Consider the following 13,302-nt stretch of genomic DNA (forward strand, 5'->3'; position numbering starts at 1 on the left):
GCTCAGATTGTTCTGAGTGCTGGGGGGGTTGATGCTGGACATGGCACGATCTGGTTTCTGTGTGGACATGGTCACTCTGGCCGCAGGACAGTGAATGGGTTAGACAGGGCCAAGAATGGGAAGTGGAGCGGGGCGGGGGGGCGCCTGGGTGACTCAGTGGGTTAAGCATCTGCCTTCGGTTCAAGTCATGATCCCGGGGTCCTGGGATCAAGCCCCATGTCGGGCTCCCTGCTCAGTGGGGAGCCTGCTTCTCCCTCTCCCTCTCCCTCTGCCCCTCCTCCTGCTTGTGCTCTCTCTCTCTCTCTCCATCAAATAAATAAATAAAATCTTAAAAAATAAAAGAATGGGAAGCAGGAAAATCAGATGAGAAGCTGCTGTAGTAGCTTGGGGACAGATGGTGGCAGCATAGACTAGAGGGAAGGAGACAAAGAAGCAATACAGGAATTCTATTGGGTGTCAGGTTGCCTGGACTTGCTAAGGGATGGAAGTGAGAGAAGAATAGAAGAATAACAAGAGGAATCGTGAGTGAATCTAAGTGTTTTGGCCTGAGGCACTGAAAAAATAATAGTACAGGTGTCGGCAGGTTGTTAGGCCACTGCTCACAAGGGTCCCAAGTGTGGTCAAACTCTCCTGATGCTGGTTCAGTGACCTCAGATTGGTGCTTGAACTAAGCCATGGTTGGGACTATTTACACTATGGATAGATACAAATCTAAATATTGGGGCTTCTAGACCCTCCCACGGCTCCCATACCTGTGGGCAGCAGGTTGTTACACCTCTAAGAATGTTCCACCGATGGATGGTGTTATTAGCTGAGATGGAGAAGGCTGAGAGTAGAGCATTTTTGGAGAGGGGGAGGGTCAGGAGTTCATGTAGAACCAGTTGCATTTTAGATATGTAGTAGACACTGATTGGTGATGCCATGTAAGCAATTGTATATATGAGACTGGAGTTCAGGAGCAAATTGTAGTCTAAAGGTACAAAGGTGAGAGTTCTTGTAGTGCGAATCCTATTTAAACCCTAAGACTGTGTGAAATCACCTAAGGAGGTAGTGGGTTGAAGTGAGAAGGGCCCAATATCCAGCTTTGGGCCCCTAAAATATTAGAGTTGGGAAAGAAGAAGGAAAAATGAGAAAGGGCAGTAGGAAAATGAGTCACTCATCAGAGGATAAGGAATCTAGGAGAATGTGGTGTCTGGAAACCCAAGAAGTTTTCCATAGAACAGGAAGCAAACAAACATATCCCATGTTGCCACCACTGGTGAACTTGACCCTCATGGCTTCATTGGACTATTGGGAGGAGAAGCCAGACTGCACTGGGTTAGAGCATGAACACGATGTGAAGACAGGCAGAACATGAGCAGACCCATCCTGTTGTTGAGCCCATCATCTTCTTCTGCCTCAGGAACTGCTTATTCTAACTCTTATACCACTCCAAATGGTTGGACCTAACAGAGAGACTTGCCTCCCCCACTTGCAAACATGCTCATATCTGTCCATCCCTCAAGAACATAACTATAAACTTCCTCTGACATGGCTGAGCCCTAAAGATGGGGTTCCCACACTCCCCTCCCGTTTGCTTAACCACAGTGATGTACTCTGCCTTCTCTTAGTTGATGAGTGGCTGCTGGGCTTTCCAGGATGCTTCATTTGCTTTTGATGCCCTGCTGCAAACTGATCTCCTTCATCATTCTTGGTTTGCTGAAAAACATCAGTGAACATATTCCATTAAAGACAAAATCCAATCATTGGAAAATCGCACTCTTCATATACCCATACAGCCGTGTGGTTATATTGTTAGAGAAGTTTTAATCATCAACCCAAGATTTACACTCACCCAGCCCACACCGTGTTTTCAGAAAATGCAATCCAATTTTAACTGAACCTAAGTGAAATAAGGAGAAGGTAAAATACAAGGTGTGGGTCCAAAACCAAACATGGGACAGCCATGGCTGCTAGTAATGCTGGAGAATGAGTGACTCTCATCAATCAAAATGAGACACACATGATTATCTCTTTGGTGAAGTACACACCATGTTGCTTCACATTTTGTTAGGGAGAAAAAAAGAAAATACCTTTTTTTGTCCTTTGTGCTTTAAATCTATTAACAAACACTGATTAACACTCCATTAAATGATACACGTAGATGGTAAGAGGTAGAATCGATTGAAAATGTACATCTCCCCATCCCAAACTTTATGGAGAATCAAATCTGTCATCCTTGGAGCTGGATGGGTGTAGGGAATGCTTTTCAGTGTTGGTGGTGGACCAAACATGAAATCAAGGGTGTAATTCATTAAGTACTTTTTAATTCATTAACTAACTTTTCATCAAAGGATAACCCGACAATATGCCCCTGCCCTACCTGAATACAGTTGAGATAAAAATATTTTCCCAAGGGGGCAGAGCAAGATGGCGGAGGAGTAGGAGACCTGGATTTCGTCTGGTCTCAGGAATTCAGCTGGATAGGGATCAAACCATTCTGAACACCTACAAACTCAACAGGAGATCGAAGAGGAGAGTAGCAACAACTCTCTGAACAGAGAAGCGACCACTTACTGGAAGGTAGGACGTGCGGAGAAGTGAATCCGAGGCGATATTCGGGAGGATAGACGGCGGGGGAGGGGGCCTCCGTCGGCCGCTTCTGGCAAGTGCTAGAGCCGCGGAGCACAAAATCGGACCTTTTAGAAGTCGGCTCCGCTGAGGGACGTCGCTCCAGTGGCTAAGTGGGGGGTGGAATCCTCCTGGGACAGTGTGGTCTCAAGACCCTTGGGGTCACAGAAAGACCGGGGGTGCCTGAGTGCGCCAGAGCTCCCAGGTATCGGAGCGGGGAAGCCGGGTGCAGAGACGGAGCCGAGGTGCGGGCTCTCAGCTTGGGGTTGCCATAAACTGTGATCTGCGGCCCAGTCGGGCCACTGCTCCTCCAGCAGGGACTCAACAAGCGGCAGAGCCGGGGAGACTCCCCTTCCTCCCCCGGGAGGAGCGGCGCGGGAACGCACTGCAGGGACCTGCTGGGTTTGGAGACTCCACACGGGGTCGGGTGCCAGAGATGGAAATGCTCGGTCACAGGCTGGGTGAGCACGGAGTGCGGCCAGAGACCGGGGACACGGGAGTGACTGACTGCTTTTATCTGGGGACAAACTGAGGAGCGGGGCCCCGAGTTCTCAGCTCCTCCCTGGTGGAGATTGGGAGGCCGCCATTTCCACTCTCGTCCTCCAACGCTGTGCCGAGAGCTTGCAGGGAACAAAAGCTCCTGAGAGCAAACCCGAGCAGCTTGCTTAGCCCGGACCGACAAGGGCGGGGCAATTCCGCCTCCGGCAAAGACACTTGGGAACCGCGATAACAGGCCCCTCCCCCAGAAGATCAGCACGAACAGCCAGCAAGCCAAGACCAAGTTTACCGATCAAGGAGAACAGGAGAACTCCAGCACTAGGGGAATACTGCACATAGAATTCATGGCTTTTTTACCATGATTCATTAGTCTTTCAAAGTTAATTTTTTAACTGTTTTTTTTAATTTTTCTTTTTCCCTCTTTCAACCAACATCTTATCAATCCCTTTTTTTAAAAAAAAACATTTTTATTTTTCATTTTTAGGGTCATATTCTATCCCTTCAGAGTACCTTCAGAGTAGTTACCCTTATTTTTGGCATATATATATATGTTGTTCTCTCTTTAAAATTTTGAGATACAGTTTCTTCTAACATATCAAAGTACACCCTAAATCTCTAGTGTATGGCTTTGTTCCAATCTCCTGCTGGATCACATTCTCTCCCCCCCTTTTTTTTTCTTTCTTTCTTTACTTTTTTTAAATCCACTTCTTTATTTTTTCAAACACCTTCTTATCAATTCCTTTTTTAAAATTTTTTTATAATTTTCATCTTTATACTCATATTCCATCCCTTCATTGTATCAACCCTTATTTTGTACATATATAAGTCTTTCTTTCTTTAAGATTTTAGGAGGCACTTTCTTCTAACAGACCAAAATACACCCAAAATCTAGTGTGTGGCACTGACATATATACCAGACTGATCATATTTGATCATATTCTGTTTTTTTTGTTTTGTTCTGTTTTTGTTTCTTTTTATCTTTTTCTTTTTTTTTTCTCTTTCATTTTTCTTTCTTTCCCTTTCTTTTCCCCTGATTTCAGGTCTTTTCTGATTTGTTTAGAGTATATTTTCTGGGGAGGTTGTTAACCTGTTAGCATTTTGTTCTCTCATTCATCTATTCTCCTCTGGACAAAATGACAAGACGAAAAAAATCACCTCAACAAAAAGAACAAGAGGTAGTACCGTCTGCCAGGGACCTACTCAATATGGACATTAGTACAATGTCAGACCTAGAGTTCAGAATCATGACTTTAAAGATACTAGCTGGGCTTGAAAAAAGCATGGAAGTTATTAGAGAAACCCTCTCTGAAGAAATAAAAGAACTAAAATCTAACCAAGTCGAAATCAAAAAGGCTATTAATGAGGTGCAATCAAAAATGGGGGCACTAACTGCTAGGATAAATGAGGCAGAAGAGAGAATCAGCAATATAGAACCAAATGATGGAAAATAAAGAAGCTGAGAAAAAGAGAGATAAACAACTACTGGATCATGAGGGCAGAATTCGAGAGATAAGCGATACCATAAGACAAAACAACATTAGAATAATTGGGATCCCAGAAGAAGAAGAAAGAGAGAGAGGGGCAGAAGGTATATTGGAGCAAATTATAGCAGAGAACTTCCCTAATGTGGGGAAGGAAACAGGCATCAAAATCCAGGAGGCACAGAGACCCCCCTTAAAATCAATAAAAATAGGTCAACACCCCGACATCTAATAGTAAAACTTACGAGTCTCAGAGACAAAGAGAAAATCTTGAAAGCAGCTCGGGAGAAGAGACATGTAACCTACAATGGTAGAAACATTAGGTTGGCAACAGACCTATCCACAGAGACCTGGCAGGCCAGAAAGGACTGGCATGATATATTCAGAGCACTAAACAAGAAAAATATGCAGCCAACAATACTATATCCAGCTAGGCTGTCATTGAAAACAGAAGGAGACATAAAAAGCTTCCAAGACAAACAAAAACTAAAGCATTTTGCAAACATGAAACCAGCCCTACAAGAAATATCGAAAGGGGTGCTCTAAGCAAAGAGAGAGCCTAAAAGCAGCATAGACCAGAAAGGAACACAGACAATATACAGTAACAGTCACCTTCCAGGCAATACAATGGCACTAAATTCATATCTTTCAATAGTTACCCTGAATGTAAATGGGCTAAATCAAAAGACACAGGCTATCAGATTGGATTAAAAAACAAGACCCATTGATATGCTGTCTGCAAGAGACTCATTTTAGACCCAAAGACACCCCCACATTGAAAGTGAGGGGGTGGAAAACAATTTACCATGCTAATGGACACCAAAAGAAAGCTGGGGTGGCAATTCTTATATCAGACAAATTAGATTTTAAACCAAAAACTGTAATAAGAGATGAGGAAGGACACTATATCCTACTTAAAGTGTCTATCCACCAAGAAGATCTAACAATTGTAAATATCTATGCCCCTAACATGGGAGCAGCCAATTATATAAGGCAATTAATAACAAAAGCAAAAAAACACATTGACAAAAATACAATAATAGTGGGGGACTTTAACACCCCCCTGACTGAAATGGACAGATCATCTAAGCAAAAGATCAACAAGGAAATAAAGACTTTAAATGACACACTGGACCAAATGGACTTCACAGACATATTCAGAACATTCCATCCCAAAGCAACAGAATACACATTCTTCTCTAGTGCCCATGGAACATTCTCCAGAATAGATCACATCCTAGGTCACAAATCAGGTCTCAACTGGTACCAAAAGATTGGGATCATTCCCTGCATATTTTCAGACCACAGTGCTTTGAAACTACAACTCAATCACGAGAGGAAAATCGGAAAGAACTCAAATACATGTAGGCTAAAGAGCATCCTACTAAAGAATGAATGGGTCAACCAGGAAATTAAAGAAGAATCAAAAAAATTCATGGAAACCAATGAAAATGAAAACACAACTGTTCAAAATCTTTGGGATGCAGCAAAGGCAGTCCTGAGAGGAAAGTATATAGCAATACAAGCCTTTCTCAAGAAACAAGAAAGGTCTCAAATACACAACCTAACCCTACACCTAAAGGAGCTAGAGAAAAAAACAGCAAATAAAACCTAAACCCAGCAGGAGAAGAGAAATAATAAAGATCAGAGCAGAAATCCATGAAATAGAAACCAAAAGAACAGTAGAACAGATCAACGAAACTAGGAGCTGGTTCTTTGAAAGAATTAACAAGATTGATAAACCCCTGGCCAGACTGATCAAAAAGAAAAGAGAAAGGACCCAAATCAACAAAATCATGAATGAAAGAGGAGAGATCACAACCAACACCAAAACATACAAACAATTATAAGAACATATTATGAGCAACTCTATGCCAGCAAATTAGATAACCTGGAAGAAATGGATGCATTCCTAGAAATGTATCAACTACCAAAATTGAACCAGGAAGAAATAGAAAACTTGAACAGACCTATAACCACTAAGGATATTGAAGCAGTCATCAAAAATCTCCCAACAAACAAAAGCCCAGGGCCAGATGGCTTCCCAGGGGAATTCTACCAAACATTTAAAGAAGAATTAATACCTATTCTCCTGAAAGTGTTCCAAAAAATAGAAATGGAAGGAAAACTTCCAAACTCATTTTATGAGGCCAGCATTACCTTCATCCCAAAACCAGACAAAGACCGCATCAAAAAGGAGAATTACAGACCAATATCCTTGATGAACATGGAAGCAAAAATTCTCACCAAAATACTAGCCAATAGGATCCAACAGTACATTAAAAGGATTATTCACCATGACCAAGTGGGATTTATCCCTGGGCTGCAAGGTTGGTTCAACATCCGCAAATCAATCAACGTGATACAATACATTAACAAAAGAAAGAACAAGAATCATATGATCCTCTCAATAGATGCAGAAAAAGCATTTGACAAAGTACAGCATCCTTTCTTGATCAAAACTCTTCAGAGTATAGGGATAGAGGGTACATACCTCAATATCATAAAAGCCATCTATGAAAAACCCACAGCGAATATTATTCTCAATGGGGAAACACTGAGAGCTTTCCCCCTGAGGTCAGGAACACGGCAGGGATGTCCACTATCACCACTGCTATTCAACATAGTGTTAGAAGTCCTAGCCACAGCAATCAGACAACAAAAAGAAATCAAAGGCATCCAAATCGGCAAAGAGGAAGTCAAACTCTCACTCTTTGCGGATGACATGATACTTTATGTGGAAAACCCAAAAGACTCCACCCAAAAAGTGCTAGAACTCATACAGGAATTCAGTAAAGTGGCAGGATATAAAATCAATGCACAGAAATCAGTGGCATTCCTATACACCAACAACAAGACAGAAGAGAGAGAAATTAAGGAGTCGATCCCATTTACAATTGCACCCAGAACCATAAGATACCTAGGAATAAATCTAACCAAAGAGGCAAAGGATCTGTACTCAGAAAAACTATAAAATACTCATGAAAGAAATTGAGGAAGACACAAAGAAATGGAAAAACGTTCCATGCTCATGGATTGGAAGAACAAACATTGTGAAGATGTCAATGCTGCCTAGAGCAATCTACACATTCAATGCACTCCCCATCAAAATACCACCCACTTTTTTCAAAGAAATGGAGCAAATAATCCTAAAATTTGTATGGAACCAGAAAAGACCCCGAATAGCCAGAGAAATCTTGAAAAAGAAAAGCAAAGCTGGCGGGATCACAATTCCGGACTTCCAGCTCTATTACAAAGCTGTCATCATCAAGACAGTATGGTACTGGCTCAAAAACAGACACATAGATCAATGGAACAGAATCAAGAGCCCAGAAATGGACCCTCAACTCTATGGTCAACTAATCTTTGACAAGGCAGAAAAGAATGTCCAATGGAAAAAAGACAGTCTCTTCAACAAATGGTGTTGGGAAAATTGGACAGCCACATGCAGAAAAATGAAACTGGACCATTTCCTTACACCACACACAAAAATAGACTCCAAATGGTTGAAAGACCTAAATGTGAGACAGGAGTCCATCAAAATGCTAAAGGAGAACACAGGCAGCAACCTTTTCGACCTCAGCCACAGCAACTTCTTCCTAGAAACATCGCCAAAGGCAAGGGAAGCAAGGGTAAAAATGAACTAGTGGGATTTCATCAAGATAAAAAGCTTTTGCACAGCAAAAGAAATAGTCCACAAAACCAAAAGACAACCGACAGAATGGGAGAAAATATTTGCAAATGACATATCAGATAAAGGGCTAGTATCCAAAATCTATAAAGAACTTATCAAACTCAACACCCAAAGAAAAAAATGATCCAATCAAGAAATGGGCAGAAGACATGAACAGACATTTTTCCAAAGAAGACATCCAAATGGCCAACAGACACATGAAAAAGTGCTCAACATCGCTCGGCATCAGGGAAATCCAAATCAAAACCTCCATGAGATACCACCTCACACCAGTCAGAATGGCTAAAATTAACAAGTCAGGGAACGACAGATGTTGGCCGGGATGCAGAGAAAGGGGAACCCTCCTACACTGTTGGTGGGAATGCAAGCTGGTGCAACCACTCTGGAAAACAGTATGGATGTTCCTCAAAAAGTTGAAAATAGAGCTACCATACGATCCAGCAATTGCCCTACTGGGTATTTACCCCAAACATACAAATGTAGGGATCCAAAGGGGTACATGCACCCCAATGTTTATAGCAGCAATGTCCACAATAGCCAAACTGTGGAAAGAGCCAAGATGTCCATCGACAGATGAATGGATAAAGAAGAAGTGGTATATATACACAATGGAATATTATGCAGCCATCAAAAGGAATGAGAGCTTGCCATTTGCAACGACATGGATGGAACTGGAGGGTGATATGCTGAGTGAAATAAGTCAATCAGAGAAAGACATGTATCATATGACCTCACTGATATGAGGAATTCTTAATCTCAGGAAACAAACTGAGTGTTGCTGGAGTGGTGGGGGGTGGGAGGGATGGGGTGGCTGGGTGATAGACATTGGGGAGGGTATGTGCTATGGCGAGTGCTGTGAATTGTGCAAGACTGTTGAATCACAGATCTGCATCTCTGAAACAAATAATGCAATATATGTTAAGAAAAAAAAAGAAGAAGATAGCTGGAGGGGAAGAATGAAGGGGGGTAAATCAGAGGGGGAGATGAACCATGAGAGATGATGGACTCTGAAAAACAAACTGAGGGTTCTAGAGGGGAGGGGTGGGGGGATGGGTTAGCCTGGCGATGGGTATTAAAGAGGGCACGTGCTGCGTGGAGCACTGGGTGTTATGCACAAACAATGAATCATGCAACACTACATCCAAAACTAATGATGTAATGTATGGTGATTAACATAACAATAAAAATTAAAAATTTTTTCCCCAAACCATTTGCATTTCCCATAAAAGAGGAATCCAGAATGGGTGAAAATGTTTTCATTGAGCATTTAGTCTCCACCAGATATTGTTCTCAATGTTTTACATTAACTCAATCCTCCACCAAGCCCTGAGTTAGGTGTGATTACTCTCTCCGTTGTTAAAAATGAGGAAACTAAGGCACAGACAATTAAGAAAAAGTCCAACTAACTGAGGAATTTGGGGTGAGGTGGGACAACTCTAAGTCAGTCTCGTTTTGTTACAGAAGAGAGGGTAGCATGTTCTGTGCCTTTCTATCAATGATCTCTTCCATGAGAGCAGATACAATTCTCTTCGTCTTCATGCTTCACTGGTCAAGTCAGTATGTCTCTCTCACAGACACTACACACATCTCACACTAAGATGTCCATAAGGACAATCCAATCATGGCAACATCATCTAGTACTTCAAGTTTCAAGAGGAACACTTAGCCATTTTCTGGGTGGCGCACTAATGACTTGAATAATGGAAACAGAGGAAGTAGACTATGATCTCAACATCAAAGGGGTTACTGGAGGATGAGGTCAGCAAGAACATAAACTCTGGAGTCAGAAAGATGTGGACTCGAATCCTGACTCTATCTCTTATCAGCTGTGTCACTCAGGACAAGGCATTTGACCACTGTCAGCCTTGATTTCTTCTTCTTGTTTCTTAAAGATTTATTTATTATTTATTTTGAGAGAATGAGAATGAGAGAGAGAGAGAGAGAGTACATGAGAGGGGGGAGGGTCAGAGGGAGAAGCAGACTCCCTGCTGAGCAGGGAGCCCCATGCGGGACTCGATCCCGGGACTCCAGGATCATGACCTGAGCCAAAGGCAGTCGCTTAACCAACTGAGCCACCCAGGCGCCCTTGATTTCTTCTTATTAAAGGGCAGATGGGAACACTTTGCAGAACAGTTGTGGGCATTAACCGTTTTAAATGACAACTATTATTTTTGTCCCACCAACATACTCTCAGATCAGGAGGCTCCCACTTTCTGTTCACAGAACAATACTTGTATCATATTTCACCTTTTAAATAAAAAGAAGTAGAGCATATGACCTTCATTCATCCTTTGAAGAAGAAAACAGACCAAAAATACCACAATTTGAGCAGAAATTGTCATAGTTATCTTACCTTCTTATCATTTTTAAGCAGATAGCCAAAAGTATAAACTCTTTCATATTGTCGTGGATCAGTCTCTTGAGGGGGAGAAGCCATGGTCTTCAGATGTTTCTCATAATTAACTATTTGTGCAAGCAGAACACTCTGATAGGAAAGTGGGAAGTCAGCGGGGAAGAAATTGATGCTATACAGCTCAAATGTACAATCCTCTAGGGAGAACATGGCCAAACACTATGTTAGTGATGTGCACCATGGCACTAAATAGAATTTAGAATCTCATATCTAGGATCTGTATCACATTCTAGAGTCTAGAATCATCTCTCCTCATCTAAGTCATTAATCAGTCCACCATCACTACTGTCTATAGGTTAAAACCACTAGGTCCAGAACAACTCCCTTATGCCACAAGCCAGGTTAGAGAATGGGCTGATCAACCTTATACCACCATCCCAACTAAAAGACCATATTTCTTCCCCACTTGGAAGAGCCTAGGTTCCATGACATTGTTTTATAGTCCAGAGAGCCTTGAGGACCTTAACTGCTTTGAATAATTTCATTAAACCTACAGACTTTCTTTCTAGGAGAGTTGCTTTACAAACAAAACTTGGTGTATAATTTCAGGGGTGCATCCAGCCTAAGATATGTTCAATTTAATGGACAGATTATCCCACTTAAAATCATCAAAATGGGGCAAAGAAACATTATCCTGCATACTATCCATTATTTTCATATAAGTAAGGAATTCTCTGCTGAACTCATAACTGTAGGCAGTGTGATGTAGTGTTAGGGTGTGCAGTCTCTGGAAACTTCTAGATCTAGATTCTGCCACTTTTCAACTGGCTAAACCTGGGGGAACTACTATTACCATAAAATGAGCATAAAAGAGTATCTACCTCATGGAGCTGTTTTAAGGATTACAAGAGCAAAAGCATGAAGAGGGCACTGTATGGGAGATAGTCCAAGATGGCGAGGGTAGGAGACCTTAGTTTCATCTGGTCCAAATAATTCAGCTAGATAGCTATCAAATCATTCTGAACACCTGTGAATTCAACCAGAGATCTAAGAATAGCTGCAACTCTAAAATTAGAAAAGAAACTACTTTCTGAAAGGTAGGAGATGCAGAGAAGTGAATCTGAGGTGATGTATTGGAAGATAGACCGTGGAGGGAGGGAGTCTCTGTAAGCCAGCTACCTGAAAGCAATATACCAGAGAAGCACAAAATCAGAACTTTTAGAAGTCTGCTCCAATTGGGGGTATTCTTGCCTAAAAGGCACTCAGGTGATGAAGCGGGGCAGAACCCTAGGTGGGACAGTGTGGTCTCAGGACCCTCGGCGTCACAGAAAGACCAGGGGTGCCTGAGTGCGGCAGAGTTCCCAGGCATCGGAATGGGGAAGTTGGCTGCACTCAGCGAGCCCAGGAGCGGGCTCTCAGCACAGGGTTGCCATAAACCAAGAACCACAGCACAGTAGGGAGACCGCTCTCCGAGCAGGGGCCCAACAAGTGGCAGAACCGGTGACACACCCCCACCCCAGGAGGAGAAGCTCTGGTGTGCACCACAGGAGTCTACAGGGCTTGGAGACTTGAAACAGGGTCGTGTGCCTGAGATGGAAATGCTCAGTCACAGGCCAGGTGAGCACAGAATGTGGTCAGAGACCGGGGAGACAGGAGTGACTGACTGCTTTTCACTGAGGGTGCACTGAGGAGTGGGGTCCTGAGTTCTTGGTTCCGGGGCGGAGACTGGGAGGCCGTCATTTTCACTCTCGTCCTCTAAAGCTGTGCGGAAAGCCTTCAGGAAACAAAAGCCACAGAGAGCAATCCAGAGCAGCTTGCTTAGCCTGGCCCCCTTGCATGGGCGGTGCAATTCCACCCAGGGCAAAGACAGCTAAGAATCAGTGCAACAGGCCCCTTCCCCAGAATATCAGCAAGAACATCCAGCCAAGATCAAGTTTACTGATCATACAGAACTGCAAAACTCCAAGGCCAAGGGAATATAGCATATAGAATTCATGGTTTTTTTCCCCACAATTCTTTAGTCTTTCAATTTCAATTTTTCTTCTCTTTCTTTTTACAAATAATTTCTTATTTTATCAACTCTTTTTTTTAAATCTTTTTGATTTTTCATTTTTACAGTTACATTCTATCCTTTCATTATATTTAATTTTGTGTGTGTGTGTGTGTGTGTGTGTGTGTGTGTGTGTGTGTGTTTCTTTACAATTTTGGGATGCATTTTCTTCTAACAAACTGATGAAAATACACCCAGAATCTACTGTATGGTTCTGTTCTCTTCACCTGTCTGATCATATTCTCTTTTTTTTCTTTTTCTTACTTTTTTTGTTAAAGTCTTTTTTAGTTTTCATCTTTACAGTTACATTCTATCCTTTCAATGTATTTAATTTTGTTTTTGTATATATATAAGTTTTTCTCTCTTTACAATTTTGAGATGTAGTTTCTTCTAACAAACCAACCAAAATATATTCAGGATATAGTGGATTGTTCTGTTCTGTTCACCTGTCTGTTTATATTCCTTCTTTTCATTGTCTTTTAATGTTCATTTGTATAGATACATTCTATCCTTTCATTGTATCTAATTTTATTTTTGTACATATAAGTTTTTCTTTCTTTACAATTTTGGGATCTAGTTTTCTAACAAACAGACCAAAATACACACAGGACCCAGT

Source organism: Zalophus californianus, chromosome X, assembly GCF_009762305.2.
Source record: "Zalophus californianus isolate mZalCal1 chromosome X, mZalCal1.pri.v2, whole genome shotgun sequence".
Classification (NCBI taxonomy): domain Eukaryota; kingdom Metazoa; phylum Chordata; class Mammalia; order Carnivora; family Otariidae; genus Zalophus; species Zalophus californianus.